Source organism: Agelaius phoeniceus, chromosome 5, assembly GCF_051311805.1.
Source record: "Agelaius phoeniceus isolate bAgePho1 chromosome 5, bAgePho1.hap1, whole genome shotgun sequence".
Taxonomy (NCBI): Eukaryota; Metazoa; Chordata; class Aves; order Passeriformes; family Icteridae; genus Agelaius; species Agelaius phoeniceus.
In genome coordinates this window covers 14,679,915-14,700,119 of record NC_135269.1, presented here as the reverse complement: position 1 = coordinate 14,700,119, position 20,205 = coordinate 14,679,915, and the positions used below count along the sequence as shown (strand labels likewise).

The 20,205-nt window shown below is 41.2% G+C and overlaps 1 long non-coding RNA gene across 1 annotated transcript; it reads right to left on the bottom strand.

The window, feature by feature from the left end:
- Positions 1-165: 165 nt before the first annotated feature.
- Positions 166-18,298, bottom strand: LOC129119805 (uncharacterized). Its single transcript, XR_008534153.2, has 5 exons — positions 18,194-18,298; positions 6,270-6,466; positions 3,573-3,653; positions 1,357-1,500; positions 166-1,187 (listed from the first exon to the last, which is right to left on the bottom strand). It is a non-coding gene; the product is annotated as an uncharacterized LOC129119805 (long non-coding RNA).
- Positions 18,299-20,205: the final 1,907 nt, after the last annotated feature.

Sequence of the window (20,205 nt, the reverse complement as noted above, 5' to 3'; positions counted from 1 at the left end):
AAAAAAGAGGGTAAGTAGCAAGATCTATAAAACAGGTGTGCTATAAACGGGCTACCCCACAAAAACTGACACTCATACAAATACAAAATGTTATTTTTCCTCCAGTCTGACTAACAGAAGACTGGAGAAAACCAAACCAACCAACCAACCAAACACCAGCAAAAGTGCTTTACTGAATCCCTTTATTGACTTCTGTGCATTTATGTATTATAAAGATAGGGTACATTACCAACAGCAGCAACAGCTAAAGTACAGGTAAGTTTAAATACAAGAAATATTCTAGAAATATTTGTTATATAGGCTCCTCCTACTCAGAGTCTGCAAATTCTCTGCAGCCTGCCACAAAGAAGTTAAAATGGATAAGATCCAGAAATAATATAAAAAGAGACAATAAGGTCATAATTACAATCTAATATCTAATCCCCCTTTATTTGAACTTCAGTGCCTCAGTTCCAGTGGGAACTCAGTTTTAACTGAAGCTATGGCACGTGGGAAAAAACCAAACCCAAACAAATACAAAAATCAATTACTGCCCCAAGACAGAAACAATATATTGTGAGATGCTCTTCTGGACAAGTGGAACAGAACAATTTAATTCAAGCCAATGAGGAGATGAAACTGAGACTTCTCTACTAACAACATTCAGTTTCTTGAACGTTCAATATCCCTTTCATATAAATCCAACTAAAGGCTGTCAGAAGAAGAAAAATCAAGTTCAAGCCCTGGCTTTATAAAAAACCTCGTTGCAACCTTTCACATTCCCTGTTTTGTCCGTGAATTTTTGCACTTGCATATAATCCAAAAGTTTTTCTGTGTTGCACATCAGTGCAGAATCAAGTCAGATGTGAATTAAAAGTATGTCTCCACCTCGTCATTTTTGTTGTCCAAACAAGGCCCAAATCCACTTTTTGATGCAGGAGCTTGAGCCCATGTCTTGATACATGCACTGATATAGCTGGATGGTTGCTGGTATTACAGGATTAAGAAAATTCCAAATAAAATTAATACATGTCTTGTCCATATACGGAGAGGTTAGAGGTTTTACAGAGATCTGGGATGACATAACTGGAGAGTGATCAGAGTGATGGCATGTCTTCATTTTGTCTCTTCAGCCAAAATAATGTCAAATAAAACAGCCACTACATCCCATTCCATTGAAGAATCAGAACCTTCCTGTGCTGACTTATCTGGAAATAAAAGAGACAAAAGCTGCTAGAATTAGAGAATATCACTGAAACTCAGCCTGCTGTGAGTGTTACCGTTGCTGCCTAAAAACACCAGCCTGTGGTTTGGGAGCTTCCTCGCACCTCCTGCGCTCAATGCTGAGGAAATCTAGCAGGGCTGGGAAGGGCTTACCCGCTGTGGCAGCAGGGTCAGCAGCTATAACGTTTCAGCTGTAGCATTTCACTGCAAGCAGGATAACCGTGATGAGCAGAACCACCGAGCAGAAGAGCAGGGCAAAGACCAGGTAGCACCAGAGGGAGTTCTCCGAGCAGGTCACTGCCAAAGGGACAAGGGACAGGGGTGTCACTGCGGGCAGAACAGAAGGAAACTTCTGTTCTGAGTTATGGAGCATGAAAAATCATTGTCCCTCCTGCTATAGATCCAGCACTTGTATATATATATATAAATATAAATATATATATATAGTGTATATATATATATATAGTATATATATAGTATATATACAATATATATACTATATATCTATATATCCGATATATATATTATATATATACTATCTATATATACACGATAATATAGTATATATATGTGCATATATACATATATATAGGTTTATATGTATACAAATATATCTATACATGCTATATATAGATATAGTGTATATATAGCATACATAGTATATGTACTATATATAGTGTATATATATACTATATATATATATATACACACACTATATATATATGTGTATGTGTATATATAGGTTTATATGTATACAAACCTATGTGTAACTATTAAAATCACACTCTCAGGGTCAGAAGAAACCTTTTCTTGATCGGTTCTAAATTTTATCATCACAGCTGCTGCGAAGAAACCTAAAAATACAACCTCTTGCCTTTAGTGGCAGAGCACAGCTTTGCCAGCACTGCTCTGCCAGAGTTTTGCCACATGCACACACGGCACTGCCAGCGCTTCCCACTCTGGAACATGCCCTGCCTTTTCCTTAGGAAATGGCTTGCAGTGGTTGTGCTATCCTGTGGTAATTGTCTGAGGCTGCACAACTGAAGACCCACGAGGAAAGCTTGAAGGTCCCATTCAGGCTTTAAAAGAAAAAATTATAGGTAATTTGAAATCCTAGAGACTCTTCCCAGATTACCATAATTTTTAAACACAACAAAGACACACTTATTTAATTGGGCTCTAAATCTGTGCCTCCATTCATTTTCTCCTCCAACTTTAATCCTGGCTAGGATCACAGTGTTCATTTGATCCTCATTCCTTAATACTTTCCATTTAAACTGCTCCCCAATCCAAACAAGAATCAGAACATTCAGCTTCTGTGGTTTTAAAGAGGTTCCAGGTAAGAATATGAAGGGACGGAGATCTCCTAGTAGCATTTATCCATATGTAGAGCATATATGGATTTTGATACTCCTTGAAGAAAATTCTAAAAACCTGGACAGTGTAGCCAGAATCAGAGAAAGGAAGGGAGGGATTGAGGACTGGGATAGAAAAAGGGGCCAAAAAGGCGGACAGGTCAATGGCCCTATATCAAAATTGCATTTCTGACACTTTCCATGCTGCATTCCAAGCCTGGATCCACTGGGATAGAATCATAGGGCATTTCAGTGAAGACAGTTAATTAGTTTTGTCTTTGTAACAGGGTCTCCACCTGGCCCACTCCCTCTTTGGGAGTGGCCTGACTGCCACTTTTATTCAGAAAACACATCTGAAGCTTTCAGTTTCCTTTTCCTTGTTGCGAGACCAAATGAAACCCCAGGGGAAATGTTAGTTTGCACTAGCATTTCCCACAGCTAACATTTTTTCCATGCATATATTGATTCCTCTTATGCATCACATGAATGCAATACTCTCTTCTTCATTCTCACCTCATACACAAGAGTCAAAACTCATATCCAATATATTATTTCACTTTACAGAACAAAATTTTCTTTCAGGGCTGCTTACATGGTTTGAAATAGTTTAACTACCTTAAAATTTTAACTTAAGAAAAGACAGGCAGATTTTTTCTGGAATTGTCAAAAAGCTGTTCAGAATTTTTGCTTTTTGGCTATTACTTTTCAAAAGTAGTTCAGTTTTTATTTAAATACTATTATTGGCCTGTTCATTCACCCAGAATTCATTCAGAAGTGAAAAGCAGTACATGGAAATTGCTGCTAAAATGAACAGAAGAGTTTTCAAGTGCCTCTACTACAAAATGAATTTTAAGCATGTTCTGAGCATTGTTCAGGAGTGGGGAGCAGGGAAAAATGGATTGAAATCACCTGCAGCAAAGAGAAAAAGTGACTCCGTCCCATACTCTGGAAAAATATGATGCTTGGCTGCTGAAATATAATGAGAAAACATGAAGTGTCCTGTGGTTGCCATACCTGAATGTGTAATTTTGGGTGTGCTGCCAGGGCTGTCAGATCTCCATTTCATATTCACCTCAGCATATGTGACTGAATCACCTGGAGGGACAAAAAGGGCTGAAGGTACAAGAAGAGTTCCTGCAACAATGGTTCTTCACTGCAGTATTCCAAGTAAATAAATAAATACATAAATAAGATTAATTTATTAAATTTTAGACAATTTTACAAGTCTTTCTAGGTGACTCTCAGTTACCATACACTGAACTACTCTATTATGAATTCTATTTTTTCCTTGTCATTCCATATCTTACACACCCAATTATATATTCTCTCAGTCTTTAAGCAGAAGTTAATCACTGGCCACTTTCCTTGGCTATTTTTTTTTTCTATTTACTTCTTAATAAACCACAAGCTGGGCTATGACACTCATGGTCACAAGCATTATAAAAAGTATTTCATCCTGTATTACAAGACTTTTGCAACCAACAGAAAACATATGAAATGTTGTCAGGGTGGGCTTCCCCAAAGGTGTGGGAGGTGTCACTGACCCCAGCAGTTTTTGGTAGGTGTGGCAGCAGAAAGAAGGGAGGAAGGAAGGAGCTGTATTTTTATATCAACTGCAACACACCACAACCTCCAGGGCTGCCTGCTTTGCATGTTTTGCCTCATTCCCCAAGAGCTACTTTCAAAAAATTTGCTCACTGATAGTGTATGAAATAAGGTTTTTTTCTTGCCTGAAGAAAAGCAACCTCCTAAAGGTGCCAGAGATGCTGAGATCAACCTTAGATTTACAAAAAATATTGAATCCAACCCATTTTCAGAACTAAGCATCTTTCACAGGTAACAGCAGAGTGGTCAGAACAATTTAACAGCATCTGGCAGAAGATGAGGGCTCGGTTTCCTGCACTTGTGCTCTCAAGTTCGAAAACAATGGAACACACAGAGAAATTGAAGACTGTAAGAATGTATAGATATGATTTTATATCTATAAGAACATGAAAAAATATTATACATATTATACAGACAGGTGATTTTGTTTTTCTGCTATATCTCACTAGGACACACTGGTGCTGTTGATAGGTGCCAAGTTCAAAATTGATTTCAAGTATTTCTTCGTGCAAGATATTACAATCAGCCTGTGGAAATCCTTGCTTTAGGATGCTATTTAAGTAAAGCATTTATTGGGACTCCAACAGGGATGCAAGCTGCACAGAAGTGACAAGAATATAGATATTGCAATTAAAAATATTTTAAAAAAATATTATGACAGGCTAAACACCATGCTGGCATACTCTAAAATATAAGAAAAGCATTTTGTGTGAAATTTTGGTTACTTAATTGGCCTCATAATTGACCATTAGAATTTCTTAGATTCTGAATTTCCAAGCCCCTTATATTGGCAAATTTCAGGAGTATGATCTTGGCTTAGGAGGCTCTCAGAATTTATACAGCAATTTTTAAGCATGATTCACTAAAGTGAAGCTGTGTGAAAGCACTTAAAACTATAAGACATAACTGGAAATTTAAGGGACAGGTGAGGAAAAAAATAAACATAGATGGAACAGACTTTTACACTCTCTGAGTTTGAGACACTTTCACAGTGAGTTGTGCTGGGCATGAGGGTGTATCTCCAATAAATCCTTAGGGGACAGTTTTATACTGGAGTCCCAAGGATTGTCCTGGCAGTGGAGCTCTTCTGCAGAGAACTGGTGATGTAATTTAAGGGGCAAGCTGAGCTAGCAATGAAAGGATTTCATACCTGTACAGGTGCTTTTTGTACTCTGTTCCAATGAGTGAATATACATATTTCGTTTTTAAGAACAAATATTGCTTTACTGGTATACTCAGGACATATTTTCCTTTCCTATCGGAATCTCTGAACGTTATAATTTAAAATAAATTTTCCATGCTCAATTTTCTTACAACAAGAAAAGAGCTATTTTTTGATCAGAATTGAAAAAGTAAAACTTGATACTTTTATTTTAAAACTATGAATTATTTCCTACGTAAATCCATTAATGGCAATATTTTGCACATCATTTTTTGAAAATATTTTGTTAAGAAATACAGTTTTATAGTTGAAGGCATCAGTATGTTATGCACAAATTGCAGTACTAACAGTTTTCAAAATTGTAGGAAATTCTATTAAACCTTGACTTGTACTTTTCTCAACACAGAACTTTTAGAAGAGAAAGAAAGAGGGACAGAGATAGAGAAAGAGAAAAAGAAAGAAAAAAGAAAGAGAAGGAAACAAGAAAATAGAAACAGACCTATCACTTTAGAATTTAAAAATATTTCTGGTGACTAAGAAACAGAATCAAATTAAAATACAAAATGTAAGTGGACTGCAGGAAAGGTAAGTCCATCCAGTGAACTTCAACTGTCAATGAGTTTTCAATAATCTGATTAAAGCTCTTCAATGTCTGAACATTAATGTGTTTGAGGTCCCATTTCAGCCATCTTACTGAAAGTCAGAATGGGATTTTAAAGGTCAATCTTCACTTTTGCTAGAATTCAGCATTCATTTATCAATAAACATGAATTTGCCATGCCTATATATATATATAAAATAAACAGAGTTGGGTATTAATAGTTTTTAAAGGCTTTCCACTTGACTTCAGCCGCTTGTGAACAATTTAAGAAAGAGTGAAAGTTTTAAGAATGCGTCAGTGAGCAAAGGAAAATAAGTAATATTAAGATGAGCATTTTTTTTACCTGTATCTGAAGCTTCTGGAACAAAAGTCACTCTTTCCTTGGGTGACACCACGGCGTAGAGCACCTCACTTGCCATTTTGAAAAGTTGCTTTCAGCTCTCAGGTCTGCCGTCAAAATGGACTCACTGAAGAAAACACAGCCCCATTTCTGTTCTCCTCCCATCACACCACATTAGGTCAAAATAACTGTTTAGAGGTCTGCAAAGCGGAAGGAAATCACAATCTGTTTTTTCCAAATATAAATTCTCACCTTGTAGCTTTCGATACACAATTCTTAATTCTTACTCCCTTCTCTTGTATGTTCTATTAAAAACTGAGATTTTGATGAATTTTCTCATAAACTGTGACTTTCAGCCCACACATAATTTTCATTTAGAACCTGAGCTGGCAACATGCTGAGTGTGTTCATATTCTCCTCAAACCAACTGGACATTAAAATTTGTTTCAACAGAAAACTTAGTTCATGGTTATTAGATTGCTCATTTTGTGATTTTTAGATTGCTTTGGTTTGTGATTATCAGATCACTTCCTCCTAAACTTCCATAGTTCAGGGTTGAAACCAGAAAGCAATGATATGGGGAGGAACAGAAAAAATATCTGACACTGCTGAAAAACAAAACCTAAATATTTTTGAAATAATGTTTTTCTGTTTTTTTTTAAAGATATTTCATACAGAATAAAATTATTTCTAAAAGTTGGGTTTAAAAATATTTCCATAAGGCCCACTTCCTTTTTTTAGTTGGATTTTCCTCCCCATAGAAATTTCTAAATTTTGGGTTTTTTTCTAAATTTTTGGGGTTTTTGGTAACTTTGACTGATACCAAAACTTTGAATTCTTCTCACAGAGATACTTCTGCTCTTCAACCAGCTCTATACCACATGCTAATCCTCATATCCCTGGGGCACTAATGAGCTCAGAATTAAACCAGGGCTGAGTCTGACCTCTGCTTCCTTTGCATGTTGATTTTCCAATTTTCTCAATTAAGGCAGAAAATGGGGTTCTTTGGAGTTATCATGGTGGTAAGTCAGGGAGTAAATATTTTGCCCTCTTGGGATCAGCCATAGAAGAAGGATGAACATTTTGGCATTTTCAGCTTATATCATGGAGATGTTTTGAAAATAGGCCATCACAATCCTGGGAAGTAAAAGGTTTTGCATTAATCATGGAATGGTTTGGATTGGAATGGACTTTAAAAATGCTGTAGTCTCAACCCCTGTGCCATGGGCAGGGACACCTTCCACCAGACCAAGCTGCTCCAAATCCCATCCAGCCTGGCCTTGAGGGATGGGGCAGCCACAGCTTCTCTGGGCTCCCTCCCTCAGCACCCTCACAGGAAGAATTTCTTCCTCATATCCAATTTGAACCTACTTTTGTCACTTTGGAGCCATTCCCCCTTGTCCTGTCACTCCAGGCCCTTGTCAAGAGTCTCTCTCCATCTTTCCTGTGGGTTCCCTTCAGGCACTGCAAGGCCACAATGAGGTCACCCCAAAGCCTTCTCTTCTCCAGGCTGAACAATCGCAATTCCCTCAGCCTTTCCTCCCAGCAGAGCTGCTCCATCCCTCTGATCCCCTTGGTGTCCCTGCTCTGGCCTGGCTCCAGCAGCTCCCTGTCCTTCCTGCGCTGGGCCCAGGGCTGGATGCAGCCCTGCAGGGGGGCACAGCAGAGTGGAGCAGAACCACAATGTCCTCTTTTGCCATGGAAAGGAGGACAGCAGAGAGAGAAAGTGATACTCTCCCATACTCTGGGAAAATGTGTTCTTTGGCTGCTGAAATAAAATGAGAAAATGTGAAGTGTCCAGAGTGCTGCAGCACCTGACTGACCTTTCAGGAGGAAGTGGGAGGACTGTGGAGGTACCGGCTGGAAAGCAGAAGTTTGTAAACAGCTGAGATTTAGGCCTCTAGGTGGGTGAGCAGAAGATTACAGGGTTGAGGCTTTTCTGTCCAAGGCATCATGGAATCAATGCCAGGATGATTTGGGTTGGAAGAGCCCTTAAAGACCATCTAATTCCAGTCCACTCCCAGTTCTAACAACATTCCCCTTCTGATTCCAGCATCTTCCCCTTCTAATTCCAGCATCTTCCCCTTCCCTTGCCAGGCAGGTGATGGTTCAGTAGAAAAGGACATTTTTTGCTTGAGATTGAAGCCTAGTTGTTCTAAGGAAGATTCTTTAACAAGTAACATGAGTTAGTAACTGTGTCAGTACTTAGGCACTAAACTGTCCTCAGTGCCAGTAATGCAAAGCCAGACTAAATTTATTTTATATATAAAGATGTATCTAATACATCTAAAGATGTATCTAACCTATTGTTAGAAGGATACTCAAGAATTTGGAAGTTTTTTTTCCATCCTACATTAATCCTTTGCATTTGAACCACACAAAATAGTCACTAGATGTCTCTACTTCACCATAAAATGTATCAGAATTTCTATTCCATTTAAACTGATGGAAATTTGAAGTGCTTATGTAGGCTTTTTTCAGAAGTATGAGTTACACAACACTGACCTGTTTGATTCCTGGAGTTCTGCAGATAAACCTGCTCTGTCCCAGCACCTAAAACTCTGCTAGCTCCCAGTTAAAGGAAATCCTCTGGCTTAGGATGAAAAACCCAGCATTTTCCCTCCCTGAAATAGATAATAGCAGGTTGTTACTCCTGCACTGGGCAGAGTAGGAAAGGGGAAAACCTTTCTTCACTCCATGGTTTTGAACTCTTCACTATGGAGAATAAATTCATATCGTTCAAATCCAAAACAAGCCCATTTATGGATAGAAATCTCCATGGATATAGGCCACTGTTCAAGTTTACAGCTTTTGAGTATAAACTGAGGAGCTGACTGAAGCTGAACAAGCAGAATAAAAGCCACTGAGAATAGTATCAAAAAAGTATTTTCTTCCCTCCCTCCTTTTTTTTTCCCCTTTTAAGCAATCTTTATGAGATGCAGATGCAAACTTAGTATCCCTGGATAATAAATCCTGTATTTTCAGGAGGGGGAGGCTTTCCCATGTGATAATTAACCACCTTCCCTCTGTTTTCCTAGAAGGGGTATAGAAAAAAATACTTCAAATTTAAGAGTACTGGATGCTGTACCTTCAAAATTTCCTCTGATAACCTTATTTCAAATATTTGAAGATCTTCCTGAGTGTGAGCAGATCAATCTACAATGTATATCATAAAGAACACTGACAACAAGGATGTGATGCTGGGTTGAAATTAATAATCATCTGCCTTCTGCCAAAAAGTAATGCAGTATTTTATGCACAATGTTCAAAACCCCTTGATCTTAAAGATTTTATGATGCATTAAAATAAACTCTGAATGGTTGTGAAATCCCACTGGAAGCATTTATACTTCAGGCATACTTCCTGTAAAAATAGGCGAAATAATGAAATTTTGGACAAATTACCTGGAAGTTCTAATACTGCAGAAAACATTATATTCTTGCAGGAAACATCATGGCAATTTGTTTTTATTATTATTCTATCTGTCCTAGTTTGAATATGGGCTTAAAAAGCTAAACTACTGAATTCTAGTCCATTCTTTGCACAGCTGACCTAAACTGTCATTTGTAAGTTAATTTTTGATTGCATAATTGCATGATTTTGAGCTAGTATTATTTGCATAGTAAGGAATAAAAAGATATATAAATTGTAATTCTACAGTGAATGAAGTCACATATTTTTTCCAGAGTTTTTCTGCTTCAATCAATTAAAGCCTGAGTGGCTCCTGTAACTCACAGGAAAGCACTCAGATGAGGGTGGTGGGTGTTCCACTAGTGACAAGAAACACTGCAGGTGGACCTGCTGACCAAGTCCAAAGTCCCCCTGATGCCAACTTCACACCCAGGAATTTCCACAGTCAACTGCCCTAAGGTTGTCCCTGCTTTCCTCTGGTGCAGCTGAAATCAGAGCTCATGCTCTGCATTTCTAGAGCTGTGCAGGTGGTTTATCACTTATGTAAATAATTAATTTTGATGCAAACAGAACTCTAAGCGGAATGCAGTGAGTCTCAAACTTACAGTGTGGAAAGCTCCCTCCCTGAGTTCCTGGGAAGAGGCTTTTTGAGAGAGGAGAAGTTGTAAGGCATTTTGGGGGCTTTTAGCTGTTGCACCTTGGATGTTCCTTCTAGGATTCTGAGAGAAAAAGACAGTCAAAAACTGTCTTGAATAAACTGCACTTAAGTACAACTACAGATTTTGGTTTGTGTTTGTCTGGGCCAAACTATTTTGCTGTTTTCTGTTATCAAAGACACTCCCCATGCTGGCTTTTTTCAGGGATCATTGTTATTGTTACCAGAAAGGTTTCACTTGAGCTCAGCAGCTTTCAGGCAGCACAAGCAGCTGTTTGGCCATCAGTGATATTTGCACACACTCTCCTTCTACTTGAAATTGCTCTTCAGGTGCTGAGGACACAGAATACTGTGCACAGAAAGCTACAAGGGAGGGAATTATGCAAGAGGGACTGATAATACAGCAGCAGTGTTAAATATCAATATTAATATTCCCATGTTAAATATCAAACATTTCAGTAACTGATTGAGACATTTCTAAAAGGAGATGGGAAGGTCTAAGTGCCTGGCCACGCATGACTCCTTCAAGTCTAGTAGAATTGTCATTTTTCTTATAAGTTGCATAAGAACTCATCAAACAGATTCTTTTCTTCCAAACACCCCATTGCAGCTATTTTCCAGCCATGCAAGGTAAACCTAAAAATAGAACACGCTCCTCAAAGATATCAATCTCAAAGCCCACAGCCATTCAAATTCAGTCTTTAGTTGCCAATTATTTCTATTCAGAAGTTAGTGGACATAATCCTGTTCCTGCTGGCACTAAAGCTCTCTAAAAGCTTGGTTATAGTGATCTACTGTGTCCAGAGCTTTTAGGGTGCAGAAACTGCAGTGGCTGTAGTGTCCATCAGTGCTGTCCACAGCCTCTGAGGTTTTGATGTTCTCAAACCCAAAAGGGTGACCCTCACAGCCCTCCTGACCAGGCAGGTCTCCAGGACTCTCAGCCCCTCTCATTCTCAGAGGGGAAGGAAGGGGAGCTGGTGAAGCAGAAGCTGTCTCATGGGTATCACCACAGCAGCCAGGCTGCTGGGCTGCCCCATGGCAGGACTCACTGAGGTGGCTGCTGGGGCAGGGCTCTGATAAAAGCAGCAGCAGCTTTTTCCCCTGTGTCAGGGCTATTTGCACCCACAGACACCTTCCTTCCTTCCCTTGTTAACCCCAACATCCCTGAGGATTCCTGGAGGGTCCCCTGATAATCCTCTGCAGTGTGGGGGGTCATGTAACATTTAGTGCAGGAACAAATACCTGTGAGAACTGTGCCTGAGGTCTCACATTCCAACTTCCCATCCCATTTATAAGGATTCCTCCTGCAAAAAACAGAGCACCAACTGGACATAAATGGCAAGTTAAAGAACTTGTGCTGACTGGCACAGAAGGTGCTGCAAATGGAAAGCCTGAGTACAGAGAAGAGGTGTGTATTTGTCAAGACTAGAGACACTTTCATCTCCACTCTCAAGGCTTCACCTCTGACTTCATACCAGTGGATCCATCCAGCCTTAAAACAGCTGGAAGGTCATGGGTGAGACAGTCAGGGCTCACATCAGCCCTGGCAAGAAGAGAAGAGAAGCTGCCCATGTGTAGAAATTACCTCCACTTCCTGCAGCAACCATTTTCATATTACTCAGAGACTTAAAGGTTGCTGAAACTACAGTACTATGTTCTGGTGGCTCAAATCAGGTTGTCTAAGGGCTTCCTCACACTCTATTTGCATTTTTTTCTCAAAATCATCCACAAATAACAGGTGGCTGCAGAATGGGAGCCTATTTCCCAGTAAGAAAGTTTTAGAAGGAGGTGGTCAGGAAATGAGCCTGTGTGCAGCTCTGGGGATCTGCACAGGGCAGGGATCTGTTGGGATGGGTCTGGAGGAGGTCACAGAGATGCTCTGAAGACTGGAGCATCTCTCCTACAAGGACAGGCTAAGACAACTGGGGCTGCTCAGCCTGGAGAAGAGAAGGTGTGGAGACCTCAGAGCTGGACACCTTCCAGTGCCTGAGGAAGGTCTGTAAGAAAGCTGGAGAGAGAAAGTTAGTGACAAGGACAAGGGAGAATGGCTTTAAACTGAAAGGGAATTGGTTTAGATTGGATATCAGGAAGAAATTGTTCCCTGTGAGGGTGTTGAGGCCCTGGCACAGGGTGCCCAGAGAGGCTGTGGCTGCCCCATCCCTGGAAGTGTCCAAGGCCAGGTTGGATGGGGCTCTGAGCAACCTGGGCTAGTGGAAGGTGCCCCTGCCCATGGGTGGAACAAGGTGATCTTGAAGGTCCCTTCCAACACAAACCATTCCATGATTCTACAACACAACACATTGCTTCAGGCTGCTCTGCAGAAGGCAAAATTGACATGGAAGCTGCAGAAGAAATCCAAAGGCAGAATACAGGATGGAAAAAGAGGGTGCCAGCTTCATGACCACAGTGCTGCCAGACAAGAATGGTTTTGAACCTGTGAACATCAGTAGCCTGATAAGAGCTCCCATGGGGACTAGTAAAGTGAAAGCCTTGCAAAATTTACTTCCTCTTATTTTTGTTCTGACTGTATGAGAGCATCTACATTCTATTAAAGCATCTTTAGTGCCCTTTGATCTGTATCATAAAACCTCTAGGCAGCTTCCAAAGCCACTTACAGGAATTTTGATCTTCATTTACATGAACCATGTTTTGAAGTGGAATTTTGAGAAGTGGGGTTTTATTACATGTTGCACTGTAAGGACATTCATGAAAGTAAATGTTACTACATCAGACTGAAACAGGTTGATTTTATCAACATATCTGAGTGATAATGAAGCACCAAGACCTGCTAAGACCATGGTTGCTTTCAGGCATGTAAAGAGATTTCTCAGACATAAAGCTCAAACACTGCAAAAAGTCTTCACCAGTTGTGTGAGCAGAAACTCTGAGCTCTTGTGGTTCAGGATTTTCATAGCATTTTTATATTTTATGGGCAGCATCACTGACCCAACAGAATATTGTAGCATTTAGGAACTGGATGCTTCCTAGCTAGAAGAACAAAATAGGATGTCAAAAGGAACAATGCATTTACACATTGTGCTAACTGTTGCCAGTTTAGGATCATCTGCAAACTTACTTAGTACCCCTTCCAGTCCTGTGTCCAGGTCATTTACAAAGATGTGGAAGAGACCAGAGCCAAGGATGGAGCCCTGTGGAACTCCCACTAATGACAGGTTGCCAGCCTGATAGGAATTAGAGTTCTCTCATTTTACTTCCTTTCAGCATCTGCCTTTTTGTAGGCTGGCTTCTTGCTGTCCTTGCCTGGCTGCTTATCTCTGCCATTATTCCTGGATCTATCATCTCAGTAAAAGGAATATGAATATCCTTCTGAAATAAAGGAAAAATCCCAATGATTTTGCCTTGCATTCACAACACCACGTTGCCAAGAAAGGATTTGCATTTCTCAGAATTGCTCTTTGTTTATTCAGTTAAAGCATGTGCTGGACTTCACAAAAGAAAAGGAAGTGATAAAGCATTTTATATGTGTGTGTGAGTGGCTTTGAAGTTTTCTTTCTGGTGAAATAAAATCTGAAGCGTGAAGCCTGTTTGAGTAACAAGAAGAGGATGCAAAAATGAAGCCAGTTCTCTGAATGTGCAGAAGAGGAACAAGGTTTGTGGTCTCTAAAAACGCTGCACATCATCTGCAGGTACACACCTACTCAGAAAATTCCAGAGGAACATTATGTTTAAATGCAAACATGCCTGTGTTTTCCTGGATTGCTCCCCTTGGGGACCTTCATCCTTCTGTTGAGACAGTGCTCTGGATTTTCAGGGCTTGGCACTGTCTCTGACCTTCATCTTTGCAACGCTGGTATCAATTTCTGCTGCCCATCTGTGAACAGCCTTGAGTTTAACTTGGATGGAGATGAGAGGGGTGTTACTCTTGTCAGACTAAGAGACTGGTTTTCCTTTCCCTGGGTGGGCTTTCTGCTATCTTTGTGTATCATTACATGAAAATATTTTCAATTCTACTCCAAACTTTCAAAAACTAATTTCAGAATGTAAAGGGGGTTTAGTGCAAGTGAAACAAAAGACTAAAATATTTGAACAGCTCATTTAGCAGGTGCCTGACTTTTAAAACTGGTTTGTTACTGTTCAGGAGGATAATTCACTTAGGAGTCGATTTCTGTCAATATTCCCATAGGTGGTCTCTTGCTAATATTTTTAACAGCTTCTTGAGATAACCACAGGATCCACTGCCTTTGTTTTACTAGAACTTTGCATAGCTTAGCAAATATATAAGAAAATTATAAGAAAAAAAAGGAAATTGTAAAGTAATATAGCTGGTAAGATGGTTGTGATGGATTGACCTTAGCTGGCAGCCAGACACCCATCCAACCTCTCTCTCATTCCTGCTCCTCAACAAGACAGGGGAGAAAATAAGTGGAAAAAGGTCATGGGTCATGATAAAAGCAGATAAATTACTTATCAAATACCATCATGCACAAAACAGACTTGACTTATGGAAAGTGAATTACTTTTATAAATTAAAATAGATTTGGAAAGTGAGAAATGCAAACAAAAAGATTTAAGCAACACCTTGTTCCTGCTCCTTCTTCCCTCAATTTCACTGCTTTATTCCTGGCTTCACTCCCCTCCTCACCCAGCACCCAGAGGCACAGGGGCATGGGGCGATGGGGTCAGTCCACAACAACTCCTCTCTGCTTCTCCTTCACCACACACTGTTCCCCCACTCCAGGGCTGATCCTCCCTGGACTGCACTCCCTTGATTTATCACCATAAGACTCTCTGTTGACACATTAAAGGTAAAGCCAGGATGTAATCCTGACCCCCCAAAAAATCTGGTTGAACCTTGCTGCATCTGACAGCAGACAGAAATCACTATAACCATTTCAGAAGGAAAAACCCCCAAACTTTCCACTGAACTCTCAATTTCCAGAAAGAAATATTCCAGACAAAGCCCTTAAAAGATCACCAGGGGCTTGCTAGAATGCCCACTTTGGTTTTGTGGAAAAGACCTTGCCTGTGAATTTCAAAGTTAACAAATCTTTGCTGTTACAAAAAGCCCAGGGTTGTCCTTTTGAAGTGCTACAGAAGTACTGCAAACTGTAAGGTTTCAACCAAGCTGTTTCTGTAGCTCCAAGCCTCACAAGTCTCCATTTAATAATGGCATTAAGCTGCTCAAATGTACCTAAAGTTCCTCAAGTGGGCAGGAACAAAGCAGAACTAAGGATCAATATATGTATTTAAATGTCCTTTCCAGCTATTTAATGAGACCTATGCACACCGTCTTCTTTTGGTAAAGTAAGAAGCAATATCCAGCATTTGAAAAAAAACCCCAGAAGTTAAGACAGCTGATTTTAATGTAAGCTAAATGAAATTAAATCCACCAATCCAGTAAAAGAGGCCTGAGGGATTCAAATCTGTTCTCCCTGCAGGAAAGAGTGTGTGTGCAATGGCAGAGTGGTTTTGAGGACTGTGAGATTGAAGTGCAGTGTTAAAACTACCTGCTAGAAGGGTCTGGAGTTTGTCAGAGAAGGGCAGAGGAAGAGAAAAGGGACAGAGGAGGAGTTCACTTGTCTGTGTAATTTATACTGCACAGTTTCTTTCCTAGTCCTGCTACTGCCTGGCTTCAGTTCAAAGCCCAGTGGCCACCTGCAGCTCCCTTCTCCTTCAGCACACTTAGAATCACACCTAGGGACCATCTTGGGTTTGGTGGTGGTTTTTATAGGTTTTGGGGGATTTTCTCCGCGTGTGTCCGTGTGTTGTTGCGTGGTTTTGCTTTTTGTTTGGTTGGTTTGTTTCACTTTGGTTATTTGCAGGAACAACATCTAAGGAATATTTAGGCTTTGGTGGCTTTTATAGGTTTTGGGGGTTTTATAGGTTTTGATGGTTTTTATACGTTTTGGGGAATTTTCTCTGTGTGCATCTGCGTGTTGTTGTTTGGTTTTGCTTTTTGTTTGTATCACCTTGGTTCGTTTGCAGGAACGACATCTAAGGAATATTTAGGCATAACTGAAATTAACACTGTAAGACAGTAACTTACTGTCCCCTAAGCTCTTTTCAACAACTTTTGGGGATTTTATCAAAAGCACCAGAAACAGCAAGGAAAAAAGTACAAAGGTTTGTGGTGGAAGGCTTTCAAGCTTCTCTTGCTAAACTGTATTTCTTTGAAGTGTCCCAGGGAAGATCCGCTCAGATCATAAAATCCCAACCCTCAGAGAACTCAGACATCTCGTTTCCAAACAGTTAATTAGCTCTGATGTTCAGTTCATGAGCAATACTAGCTGGATGTTTATATAAGAACAATTTTTAACAGAAGAGAAATCAAGAGCCAGCATCAATTTCTCAGCATAGCAGGATAAATTGTGTCCAGTGTTAGTGATGTCAATTGTTCCAGTTTGTCCATTATTACAACAGCACAGAGAGCTCCTGGATCGGGGCCAGTGGAGGCTGCAGAGATGATTTAGGGCCTGGAGCATCTCTGGCAGGGAAAGGCTGAGGGAGCTGGGGCTGTCCAGCCTGGAGAGGAGCCCCAGCTGAGAGGGGCCCTCAGCCCTGGGTGTCCCTGCCTGCAGGGAGGGCTCCGAGCAGGGCCCAGGCTCTGCTCCAGGGGCCCAGCAATGGCACCAGAGGAACGGGCAGGGACTGAGCCCAGGAGGTTCCACCTGGACAGGAGGCAGAACTTCTGTCCTAGGCAGCGCCTTAGCCCTGAAACAGAGACCAGAGAGGCTGTGGAGTCTCCCTCACAGGGGATATTCCAGTCTGGACATAATCCTGTGCCCTAGGATAGCCCTGCTGGAGCAGGGAGGTGGGAGCAGCTGACCCACTGTCGTCCCTTTCAGCCTGACCCATCCTGGGATTCTTTACTGAAACCTCTCAGTGATGAGAAACTTAGAACTGAAAAGGATTTCTTGTTCTTCTTTCTACTTCCTTGTTTTTCCACATTCAAGATCCACACAACACTGGGCACTCCTGTTACCACCCTGCTTCACACTTAGCCTCCTACTCCAGTTCCACTGCTGCAGTTCACTGGTAGCAAATATTATAGGCTTGGCTAATTCCAATGTGTTAATTCCATCCAAGCAATACATAATCTTACTGCTCACTCTTTGTTGCTCAAACTGGATTCTTATACAACAAATTTCTCTTAAGTCAAACCCCCCCCTCCAATGCAAACATCATAATTTAGGGACTGTAACATCTGCATGGTTATATAAACTGTCCTGAGGCCAGTGTGGTAAGTTTTTGAATCTTGAAACTATCAAGAAAAATTCATTCATTGTTGTATTTCTGCCTCCTGGGGAAAAAAATTAAAGGTGTCACATACTTGTAAAGAAATAAGGCTAGAGAGCACTGGAAGTTTTGTGGAAGGGAGTGCTCTTTGTTCTTCATTCCTGCCATTAGGTATTAATTCCAATACCTTCTGGAAGAATTGTAAGCTGTGTGTGCTTACAAGCACCATTTGTCCATTCAATCTACAGAATTTATAGATGGTCGTGCTTTGCCTCCAATTTCACAAGCAGACAGAAATTTTTTACCCCAAAGCACTTTGACATGAAATAAATGCATTAATGGCTAAGGGATTTCTAACTCTACATGGGTATGTATTTCCAGAAAGAGCTCTGGAATACATGGAAAGAAGGGAACTGGCAAATCTGGATTCAGGTTCTACAGTTTTTGAAGCAACAACCCACAAATGCGTGAGGTATCAGCAATCAGCCTGGCCTGCTGCCATGGTTAACCCATCAGCAGCTCAGAAACACTCTATTCCTCACACCTGGGGGATGGGGAGGAGAACAAGAAGAGTAAGTGAGAAAGCTTTTGGGCTGAGATAACACTAATAGATAAAGCAAAAGCTGCACACACAAGGCAAAGCCAAAAGAAGGATTTAACTCACAGCTCCCCATGGGCAGCAGGTGCTCAGCCATCTCCAGGAGAGCAGGGCTCCATCACACATAACTGTGACTTGGGAAACACCCAAAGCATCCGCCCTGTGCCCTCTTCCCCCAGCTTTAAACGCTGATCATGATGCCATGTGGGAAATCCCTTTGGTCAGCTGGGGTCAGCTGTCCCAGCTGTGTCCCCTCGCAGCTCCTGTGCAGCCTCCTGGCTGCTGTGGGGGTGAGAAGCAGAGAAGATGCTGTGCAATCAGTGCTCAGCAACAGCTAAACCACCCCTGTGTTACTGAGAGCTGTCACCCACACTGCTCCCAGCACAAATCCATGGTGAATGAAATGGGCTCTGTCCCAGCCCAACCCAGCACACCTCCAGAAAAGGATGCTATGCTGAGGGACAGAAGTGCTGAGCACCTTCTGGCCCCTGCCCCTGGCCCGCTGATGGGCTCAGGCAAGTCCTTCTACTTTTGCTCTTCCAGCTGCCTCCTGGAATTGATGCCCTTCTTTGCTAAGGGCTCTCAAACCCACGGGTTAAAGGGATACCTGAACCCCAGACTTTCTCAGCCAGGGTAAGAGACAGGAGCTCTACTAGACCTGAAGCAAGGCAGGCTGTGTCTGTATGGTAGGATAGAGCACAGCAGGGAAGGACTAACAGATAAATAAATTTCAGCCTGTGAGTTTAAAAGTTTAAAGGACATCTTTTTTCCTGCTGCAGTGTGGGATAACCAAGCACAGACATTCCTTTATAGCAACAGGTGTCTGTGTTTCAGCCCTAACTCTGATCATGCCTTCTGGGTGCTGCTTTTGCACCTTGCCTTACAAACAGGCTGTGATGTGGTATTTTCAGGGTCTCCAGGAAGAAGGAGGAGAGAATCTGACTCCATGTTCTTAGAGGGCTAATTTATTATTTTATGGTATTATATTATATTATATTATATTATATTATATTATATTATATTATATTATATTATATTATATTATATTATATTATATTATATTATATTATATTATATTATGCTATACTAAAGAATAGAGAAAGGATACAGACAGAAGGTTACAAAAGAATGATAATGAAAACTCGTGACTGCTTCCAGAGTCCTGACACAGCCTGACCATGACTGGTCATTAAAATCGAGTCAAAACAATTCATATTAAACCAATCAAACAACCACCTATTAGATAAACAATCTCCAGACCACATTCCAAAGCAGCAAAACAGAGAGAAGCAATCAGATAATTATTGTTTTCATTCTTCTCTGAGGCCTCTCAGCTTCCCAGGAGAAGGAATCCTGGCAAAGGGATTTTTCAGAAAATATGACAGTGACAATGTGACACAGCAGAGGCTTAGAACTGAAACCTAAACTGGACATTTACTCATGGGACTCCCTCAGTTTAGCCTGGAGCCTCTGTGCCGCAGCTCAGCCTTTGGGAATTTTATTGTTAGACTGGCAGTTCAAATTCTTTCAAATGTGCATTATGAGGCAGCTGGAGTCCTGGGCTGAGCTGCCTGTTCTGTGGCAGGAGGGGCTGGATTCTGCTTTGCTGGATTCTGCTTTGCAGCCCACGTTGCTGTTTTCAGTCTGCCTTTGCCTCCCATGCAGTGACAGTGATGCTGTCACACCCACAAGAAGAGGTGGGATCTGCAGTTGTCACCATGTTTGTTCTGTGCATAGCTGGAGCTGGTAACTGTGCTGCCACCAGAACATCCCTCAGTGACATCACTCAGGCTTGGCAGTTGGCAGGGGGGAGTCTGTGTGCACCCAGGAGCACGTCAGGATGGGGAATGACATGAGCTCACATCCCTTTGCCTCCCCCCACAGAGCCCCTGAAGCTCCAGGCTGTCAAGCTCTACATGATGTGCAGAGAAATCCCACACAAAAATCCCACTATCCTTCCTTGCAGGTGCTGCAAGAGAGTCTGGACCCTCAGATATCTCCACATTCTGCCAAAAAGCCTGAAAATTCAAGGCTAAAACACCACTCCTCCCTCCCCAAACATACGGATGTTTGATACA